The 10,759-nt window shown below is 37.6% G+C and overlaps 1 long non-coding RNA gene across 1 annotated transcript; it reads right to left on the minus strand.

The window, feature by feature from the left end:
• Positions 1 to 1,695: 1,695 nt before the first annotated feature.
• Positions 1,696 to 10,490, minus strand: LOC140245858 (uncharacterized). The gene is made up of 3 exons (XR_011902392.1): positions 10,346 to 10,490; positions 2,230 to 2,497; positions 1,696 to 1,911 (listed from the first exon to the last, which is right to left on the minus strand). It is a non-coding gene; the product is annotated as an uncharacterized lncRNA (long non-coding RNA).
• Between the last annotated feature and the right edge of the window lie 269 nt (positions 10,491 to 10,759).

A 10,759-nucleotide genomic window follows, 5' to 3' on the forward strand; every position in this document is an offset into this window, starting at 1 on the left:
TACACGGCGCACGGCACAAGCTTCCTTGAGAGACCTATGCTATCGACTCCTCTTTATCGTTAGCGTACACGGCGCACGGCACAAGCTTCCTTGAGAGACCTATGCTATCGACTCCTCTTTATCGTTAGCGCTTACACTTTGACCCATTTCCACGAGTCCGAAGTAGTCCAATCCACTGCTGATGATGACAGCTTTAATATTTTTTTCTCTGAAGTCAAACAAAGAAGCATGCACCCTGGCATTCAAATTCTACGGACTGTCTGACACGCAGAGAAGACAATGAAGGCAACATTACCTAGCAACACCTACGCGCTTTACCGTTGACGACAGCTCAATTTCGGCAGTCTTTGTATCAATGCTAATGGTGATCGGCACTCTCATCCAAAAGCGCTGCAGCAACTACCGGGTCTAGGCACCTTTAAAATAAGAAAGTACACAAGGGTAGAAACAGTCAATTATGATTATACATTCGAAAGTTATTTTTCAGCAGCTGGGTGTGAGAAGTCAAAGTATCATACAAATATCACATTATTTCCAGTTGCAAAACTGTAGGTTTATGTAAACAAATCAATGAAGAAAATGTACTCTTACTGAACCTCAGTCAACAAATAAGACATAAGAATGCACATTTGCTCACTTTGCTGTTACGTTTGAAAAGTAGCTTTTTATTGCTTCATGAGCAGCATCTTGACTGTACGTAGGTATGGCTTATTGCCAGTCACATGATTTAAAACTATAACAATATCACCTGCAAAGAATTAGTTGGATAATTAAATACAGTGTACATATATTAGTGCATGTTTGATGTACATGATCATTTGTAGCTTTGTATAGATAATGCAAATTTGGACTTAAGTGACACCAGGAGCACTGGACAACAGAACAAAACAGCATCAAAAAAAAAAATATATATATATCTAGCAACCAACAGTCCTGACATGAGAGCATACATGCACACTTCACATGCTTTGAAAACTGTCCTTGTACTTCTACTGTCCAAGACTATCCAGCAGTAAGCTTTGGTGCAACTTCTGGATGAGGCTTTGCAGGAACTAGGTCCTGATATAGCTTGGTTAGTGTGCCCTTTGTCATTGTGGAGCTTTGAGATGTCCTTCTTTTGCAACCGTGAGCCGTGAGAATTTTCTTGGAGAAGATCACTCCTGCAACGAACTGAGAATTTATTCATTACGCTATTATTTTTTTAAAAATAATAATAACATGTAGTACGTGTTAAACTCTACTTCAAATACTCAACACACAAAATTCTTGCTCAGAATAGCTACCTTGCAAAAAATATAAGAAGAATGGGATTAGATTGATGTGGTACACCTAGCCATCATTTCATCACTCTCATGTGCTGGAGAGATACTGTTTAAAATACAGTGTACTTTTACAATCATTTTAACCCCTAAGTGCCACATACAGGTGAAGCCATTACGTTCAACATTCCATATCATGTATTGTGCACAAATTGCCTAGAGTAATGTGATGCTTTTCAAAAATTGATCACATTCTATTTTAAGCAGGTTGCCAATATTTTAGGATGATGCATAGCATGCTGCTGGTATTTGAGGATGTTGCACAAGAATTTGGGTATGCTGCAGTGTAATGCTCAAATTCCTCATGAACCACACTAATAATGGGTTGAAAAAAAGAAACAAAGAAAGAAAGAAAGAGGAGTATCTTATTCTTGATGACATGGAAAAGCGGGAGAAAGTATGACATCAGTAGATGACTTCTCTGCACCAGAATTCAGCCAGGAGGATGCCATACACGTATCAGCACTGCATGTACTTGTACCCATGAAAGGAGCTAGCTAGGGGACAGCCTGATCGATGGTCATGGGTGGACTTCAAGTCTTCTATGGAGAAACCTTCTCGTGTCAGCCACTGGCACAATCAATCATTGATTCTGATGAGGAAAAAAAAATAACACAACATAACGATAATAGTGATGATTGAGAGAAGTGAAATAAGGTTAGGCAGAAAAATCACACAGGAAAATGATGTAACATACAAAATACAGCATTGGATGATTTAAAGTTTGGTGCTTGTGCTAGCTCCAAAATGACTGCTGGAATAAAAGACTCCCAAATATTCTACAATGTCGCATAGCATGCTGCTGGTTTTTGAGGATGTTGCACAAGAATTTGGGTATGTTACAGCGATATGCTCAAATTCCTAGTGAACCATACTGGGTTGAAATAAAGAAACAAAGAAAAAGGAATACCTTCTCCTTGATGACATGGTCAAACGGGAAAAAACATGACATCAGATGATCCACTTCTTTGCACCAGAATTCAGCCAGGAGGATGCCATGTACACATATTGATGTAAATCAGCGCTGCATGTGTATCATGTACTTGTACCCATGAAAGGAGCAAGCTAGTGGACAGCACGATCAATGGTCATGGATGGACCTCAAGTCTTCTATGGACTGCAAGTCTTCTATGGAAACACCTTCTCACATCAGCCACTTGCACAGTCAATCTTTGATTCTGGTGAGGAAAAAAAAAACACACAACATAACAATAATACACCTATTAATGATTGAGAGAAGAAAAATAAGGTTAGCCAGAAAAATCACACAACAATCCGTTAGGTGAATGATATACTGGTATAACATACAAATTACAAAATACAGCATCCTTTGCCATTGGGGGATTTCGAGATCAGTGCTAGTGCTAGCTCCCAAATGACTGACTTAAACTGAGCTCCAACACCGACGGTCGGATTAACTAAGCGATACTTATCAAAGTTATTGATCCCCAGCAATAGGTGTTGGAATCGCAGCATCGCAAGGTCCGTGAGAATCGCACGACGAAAAGTGATGGCGCATGATTACACTCGAATATTAAAAGATGCAGGACTGCTTAGTTTTTAGACACAAAGTGAGGAAGACAGACTAAAATGCCCCAAATTTCAACCATTCTTCAAAACACAACTTAATATTTAATTTTATGCTGCCAGGCTCAGATTTATGAAGCCACATGCTCGTGTAGGGCCTACGTTTCGTGGCGTGGGTGACCATTGCATTAGCATAAAATGTACATGCTACAGGCCTAACTCTTACACTACGAAATGGCGGAGCTAGGTTCAGCAGACGACATTCTTTGATTTCAACACCAAGCCCAGCACTTGACCGAAAGATTGGTCTGTATCTCGTCAACGGGGATATGTTCCACAGAGCAGAAACTGCATCTGGCTTTACGGATCCCCTCCTATAGACATAGTCCGGAGGTAGAGAGCCATAAGTAACGTCAAAAAAAAAAAATAAAAGACTCCTCCTTCAGACAGACGAATCTTTCACAAGTTTGCCCAGCACCAGCAACCAGAAATTTATGACATATTTTTGAGGTCATCCTACCAGCACCTACGGACTTCAAGTTCACTTCAGTTTTATCGCCAGTGCCAGTGGCTGCCAGTGCTTAAGTTAGTGCTGAGACACAATCAAAGAGTATAGAAGCTAAGAGGGCGTACTCTCGCGCGGCCGTGATAAGGCAAAAGAACGTAACTCAAAATTTGGGCATTTTGAGTTATGAGCATATGGCTCCTAAATAAAATGCGCTCTGTTTAATGGTGAATGTCTCAATTCTCAAATGTTTACCATTTCAGAGATAAAAAGCGTATCTCACACACCTTTTTCACAACTTTGCCGTTTTCAGCTAGGCAAAACAACGTAACCTGAGATACGTATAGAAATGACAAATAAAGCATTTTCGCTGTTACGGCAAATGAACGTATCTTTACATACACTGTTTTTTCATGGTGGTTTCTCAAGAAAAAAGAAAGAAATTGCGACGCCAAAAGAACGTATGTCATCATACAGCGCTTTGCTGTATAAAATCAGGGCCATGCGCGCTACAGTCAGCACGGCAAAACAACGTATCAACATCGTGGCCATCACAACACACGCTACGCTGCATAACTCTATGTGTAATACCTGCGGCTACGTGCTGCAGATCCATTTCAGCCGCGGCAGTGAATGTAGTAGTGCCGCCGCTGCTGCCGCGCCGGTTGCGACAACAGCTGGCAGCAGCTGGGTGCAGCAGAGTACTCTCTGGTTGACTGGCAGGCAAGCTTTGCTGCAGTGTGAACCATGAAGTCATGCCCATTGTTCTGTTTTGCAGCCATGGAATGGACATTCTCCTTACCAGTTAATGCCACCACAAAGAAAATCAGCGGTAACACCGGTAAGTTTTATTTATTTTTTTGTCAGGTCTAAGTTTGATCTAGCCCGACCAGACGCCGTGCGATGTACGGCGATTGGGCTGTACAGAGTGGATGACAGTACGCTATGCTAGTGTAGGGTCCAGTACTTTCGATAATACTTTTCACTAACATTTAAGAAAACGATGAGTAAAAAAATAAGCAAAAACACAGCAAGCTATGAAAATAAAGAGCAAACTTAGAGCTATGAGTATGCCAGCTTTCCTTTCGGTGAGCTAGGCAAAACGTGGCTCATTTGTGTGGTTGGGGTTGTGGTTCTACTAATGTAATAAGGATTATACTAGTGGTCTAGTAGATCAAGTAGTGACTCTTTAAGAAATTTACCTATGCGCAAATAAATTACTGGTAAGTGGACCCCAATATATTGTTATAATCATCGACATCATCCGACTTGACGTCGTCTACCTCAAATTCAGTTTTCGTCCAAAAGTATTAAAAAAGTAACAGCTTTATAGTAAACAGTAGACTCGACTTCAAGCTAGTGACAATAAAGCTTGATACTGATGAATTCCATTTAGTCTTCAGTGGCAACATGAACTGATGGCAGACGATATGTTCTAATGTCATTAACATCATTACTTTGGCAAGAAAAGTAAGGACAAAAAATAATGTTTGGTATACATCTTTGGTTAAACACAATTAGTCTTAGATCTTGTTTGTTATTCCTTGAAAGGATGAGGAATGTGATTGTGGTGTTTTCATACATACAGGAATCTACCCACTTAAAATTAGCCTAAAAAATAAAGTCATATTTAATGGTACTCTGTACCTGCTCACTATGGAGGCCTGATTTATTTATTTTTATTCTTTGTGCAACTTTAGTCAGCTGTACATATTCTTTAAAACATTTTTTTTTTCATTTCGATACAAAAATTAATGCATTGTAGCCATGGTAGATCCTATACATGCTATAAGTTCCACCCAACCCCCATAAAAAATGTTGAGGGCAAAAGCTCATGGAATTCAAACACTTATTCTTAAGTTAGTTGGTTTTAAATACTATGGAAAGTTCAAATATTAAGACCCAATCGTCTACTTTAGATAATATTAACATTCCTGTTGAAATACATATTTCCTTGTCTCTCTTTTCAGTGTCCACACCAACCGCCAGCCTAAACCAGCACAGAAAAGGAATGCAGTGTATCAAGTACAATAAAAGGTACAAGTTGAATAATCACCTATTAATTCATACAAAAAAAAAAAGTAGAAGAGGGGGGAAGAAATGAACCCAACCTTTGTCATTATCACTGCGACACAAGCCGGCATTTGGAAAAATTATTTAAAAAAAAGAAGAAAAGAAGGCAGAATCCATGATGATGACTTTCTGATGATTTGAGAATACCACATTTCGCAGTTCATTCCTTAGCGATAAAAAAATAATAATATTGAATGAAAACTGATGAAATAATCACCTCTCTCAAAACAAACACACAGCCTTGTACATCCTCAAGGGGTTGTTTGTATGATGTTGAAGAATAGATATTGTGAGTGTGTTTCATAAATACTCATTATCATTTTCTTTGCTTTTTTTTTGGAGGGGGGGGGGTCTGTGAGAGAGGATTTGTTACACACAAGCATGTCTAATGAAGAATTTAATCACATAATATAACTAAAACAGAGTTGAAATTCACTAGCTGTCTTTTATGGAAAATGCAGAGTGCCTTATTTTGTGTTAATTATTCTCTTCCGTTTCTTTGACATTTTCCTGCAGTGGTCTACCGAGCAGTTCAAAAGCAGAGAAAAGAGCAACTGGACAAATTTCAGAACAGCTGTGCACGCCCGTCAGAATCTCATGAAAGATGGAGTGGAATGTGCACTAGATCAGTCAACTCTCGAAGAAAAATAATAACACTCGGATTGTTTATATAGGATCAGGTAAATTTTTCACAGTTAAATTAAGAACTCGCAAAACTCAACTGTGAAGTGTTAATGACTATTCTCACGTTATGAAGGCACAAGAAATATTTTTTTACATTGATTTGAAACTTAAGAGTATACTTCGAAAAAAAAATATGATGAGGGCTCATTGCCCTTTGAAATGATGACTATCAACTTAGGTAAAACTATCACTTGTTCATATCAAATATTGTTGTAAATGCTTTTCATCAAAATCAGTATCATGTCGATTGAAACATGTCAACATATTTCAGAAAACCAGGGTAATAGAAAACTTATTTCCTGCATAATTTTGATTTATTTTGGGCCTAATCCTTCCGGGAGCTCTCAGACAACGCAGATGTATTGCAGCACAGCAAATCACTGTTGTGATAAGACGTTTATTGAAATATGTTTAAAGTGAATACTGTTGCAAATTTTCCCTTCGTTTCAGCTGCCTAATAATTGAGTATATGAATATAAGAACGACCCAAGTCCAATTTTTGGCCAAATTTAGTTTGACATGGGAAATTGTAGCTTATGCATGGACTCATCTTGTGTATAAATGATAAATCCTAATTACCCCCGGAAGTGCGTGAAATAAATGAGTTAAATCTTATATGAATGTAAACATGAAGGACTTGGGTCGTACTTACATTCATATTATAGCGCCCTCTCTCGTCCTCTCATCTCTATAGCAGAATATCATGTATATGAATCAAAGAACGACCCAAGTCCATATGAATCAAAGAACGACCCAAGTCCATCACACAAAATGGCCTCTCCACAATTAATGTAAATGTTAATTGTCATAATAACATATGTTCTAAATTGTATATAGAATGTTGCCTTCCCATCACAGTTAAATAGAATATTATTGGACAAATAAAAAAAAAATATGAAGTTTTTTTAAGTTTACTTGAAATGGTCATCCATGGACTTGGGTCGTTCTTATATTCATATACTCAATTGTTCTTTACCCAAGGATTTACTTCTTACTACTCTTCAACAACAGTAAGGATTAAAAATGTTACGTGTGCTATTTATAATTTGTAATTTGTAGATGTTCTGATCTTCCAAGGTAAAAATTGATGCGAAGGTCTGATATGGTAATAGTATAGCTAATCTCCAGAAAAAAAAAAAAAAAACACACACAATTATGTTCTGTCCTATTGAAACTGAAAATTTTGTTCCCAAGGTTTTGTTCAACTGTGGTACGTATGTAAGCTACTTTACTCGGGAAGTAAATTACATTTTTTTCTATTTCTTATTTACCAACATGACAATGTTTAGTTACTGCTGATTTGCTTTCAATGTGATAAAAGCATAATGGCATAACAAACTCTCTCTATAATTGTAAAAAGAAAGCGTAGATATCTATTTCATATTTTTAAGACTTGCAAATACTCGAATGATTTATGTAATGATGTTGTCTTTGAGAAAAAGATGTACACACATTTTTCCCTATAAACCTTTCAGAAGATGTAAATTAGTCTCTGCATCTACGTTTCTGTCATGTCTATCTCAAAGTTATTCTACTGAGAGAATGTTTGCACCTCTGACAAGTCTGCGGTGTGTGTGTGTGTGTGTGTGTGTGTGGTCAAGTTACACCTAACAACATTAGAACCTGGATTCATAATTACCTGATAAATCATTGTTATTATTGTTGTTGTTCAAAGAATTGAGTCATATTATCATTAGAAGTTTTAACCTTACGAATACAATTCATGCAATCAGCCAAACATTAACAACTTATAGCGATAAACAAAGTACACAATCTTATTCTTTCTGTTCAACTCCTTTCATCTCAATGGAAATCGTTAAATGAATACAAGAAAATTAAAATAGGAGTCTCAATATTAACACATTAAATGCGTGTATGTGTCTTTGAAACGAAGTGTATGTACAGATGTCCATAAAATTCTTTTTTATACCCATTTTATTTTTTTTTGCCACTTCTCATACAGTCATAATAGTTGCCACTCATGCATTGTCATGCTAAAAATTATACATATTTCAAGTTCATCTTAATTGTATCACATGGCATAAGAAATGTAATGAAATCCATTGTACTGACTTTACCCAAACTCGTAGTTTAGTTGTGAATATTAATCCAAATCCATGTTTTTGTTAAATCAACATGAATAATAAACCAAATATAATTATGTTCCCAATGAAAAATCTTACTTCAAGGGATAAAAAAAAATACACTTAAAGATAATAAAAAAGAATGGACATCTCAATAAACTATAAACTGTATATGCAAATGAAGTAAAACAAAAATTTGCGGTAATTGGTAGATAACAACTAATTACATTTTAGTATATACTCGGTAAGTTTCCAGAAAAAAAAAATGAAAATGTTCAATTGCATCGATAATTTTGCAAGCTACTGTGTTTTACTATTCTTAATATATATTTAAAAACATATAACGGGACTTTTATCATCCAGTTAACCAAATTGTCAAAGTAAATAAATGATAGAGATTGTTGCCATTGAGTCGAGATACGTCATTCTGCCTAATTACATTGATGAAAGGCTTGAGGCGCAGATATTTGTAAGTCAAGATACGTTCTTTTGGCATACTGAAGTGGCTTCGCGGGAGAATGCTTACGCGCCGTAAGTCAGGATACGTTCTTTTGCCTAATTGATATGTTGCCGCGTGAGGATTCTCGCACAACGTAAGTGAGGATACGCTCTTTTGGCAAACTAGAATTACTCATCAGCACAGTGCTGTGATTAGGTAAAGTGCTGTATCTATTCTAAACATGGCAATTACTCTAAAACGGGAAGTCCTATTTTACTGAAATTTTCCCGAGATATTCTTTATTAATGCCTCAGAAACTTCGCTGCTTCAAAAGTGTTTTACTCGTATGACGGAAAAATGGGAACCAATTGAATTTTCAAACTCGTTTTTCTCAGAACATGATATTCTGAGTTACGTTGTTTTGCCTTATTACGGCCGCGCGACTATAGTACGGCATGGAGCGGGAGCCCAACATGGAGCCCAATGGCAGCCAATTTAGTAATAATACCGCAAGCTTCTTAAACACGTGAGCCTATGGAGCAAACCCTACCTTCCTTTCATTTTCTTCATTTTAAAAGGAAGCACACAGCGGTAGAATTGCATTTCAGACCTCAAAATATCACAAAAAGTATACTTTCTGTCGATATGTAAATATGTAAGGCCTATGCCTACTAACATTGTTAGGGATTACGCCTAACTGTTAGAACTACCGACTACCGTCTTGTTAGCCCGACCAGACGCTGTTAGAGTACGCTGTGCGAATAAATTATAGCCTGTCGCTACTAGTAGGGTTGGGGGTACCACGTATCGTCACCCTAAGGATTTGTAGCTTGTTTATTCTAAAATTAACACAAATCCGCCTAATTCTTACCTCAAATATGCCATAAATACTGCAGTTTTGAATGTCGTGACCGTCTCGTTGATTATGAATCTCCGTTTTAAAATAAATAGCGCAATTTTAGCGCGTGCGTTTCGTTTTCTTCGCGCAGCTAAAAAGGGAACCTTGCGATCGGCACCCCCTAACCTCCATAGGCATAGGTATAAAAGTTTACACGTGAATTTCACAGCATAGGTAATACACGTGAATTTTACAGGCCATAGGTAATACACGTGAATTTCACAGCCATGCGTCGTTACTGAGCGGATGTGTAATTTTTAGCTTGGTTTGTTTGAGTTTGATTTTCGTTTCTTCGTTTTTATTGTTTTTATAGCTCATGACACTTAATCCCGCGCGTACCTTTTCGTTCTATAGTGACTATACGCAAACAGCCATGATACGCAGGGTGCGATGGGAAGGTGCCCTGCCGATAGGTGGTGCCCCAACCATACTAGATCTACACACTGTCTACAGTGACTGGGTTGTGTATAGAATCTGCGTAGTCGTAGATAACTTGTAGAATTTACGTGACACAGTAACACTAACAGTTCAGTACATATACAGTAGCTGAGTTAGAACAACTCATTCCAAACTCTTGAGCTCTCATGTCATACTCTCACACTCACTGACTCAGTCACACTTTCAGATACAGAACAGTCTTCTGGACTGGTTATCCCCACTTGATACGATCATGCGAAATTTGCACAGCAGGGGCAGGGCCGCTGCCGGCCCCGGGTCGGTCGGGACAATTCAATGCAAATCTCGCTGGTAATCACGGTAATTATTTTAGCTAAGATTAGGTCTACTAATAATGTATTGAAAGTTACGTTGACCAACCTTCCTCGAAGAATCCCAAAGGAGCAGTTCCTCTTTTTCTTAGGGGCCGTTTGCTAGCCATTTCTGAAAATATCAGATGGTTCGTACGTCGAGATGTTTGACTCCCGGTCAGAGATCATCACGAAAGAGCGTTTGAAATGATGAACAGCAAATCGTAGCCGTGTGTGTGGTTTTTGAGCGCGGTCGCGGACTAACGGTTCAGCAGTACATCGTACATTATACACGTAAGGTTCAATCAGCGACAACAACAACACGCACATGACCTCTTACGTTACATTATTATCAAGAAAACTTGTAATCATTAATTTTTTGGTTTTGAATATAAAAATATATGTTTAAAACTTTTTTTATTTTAAATTAATTTTTTTTTAATGTGTCAATATTTTTTGTGCTCCATATATTTTGAAATATATT

Source organism: Diadema setosum, unplaced genomic scaffold (genome assembly GCF_964275005.1).
Source record: "Diadema setosum unplaced genomic scaffold, eeDiaSeto1 scaffold_45, whole genome shotgun sequence".
Classification (NCBI taxonomy): domain Eukaryota; kingdom Metazoa; phylum Echinodermata; class Echinoidea; order Diadematoida; family Diadematidae; genus Diadema; species Diadema setosum.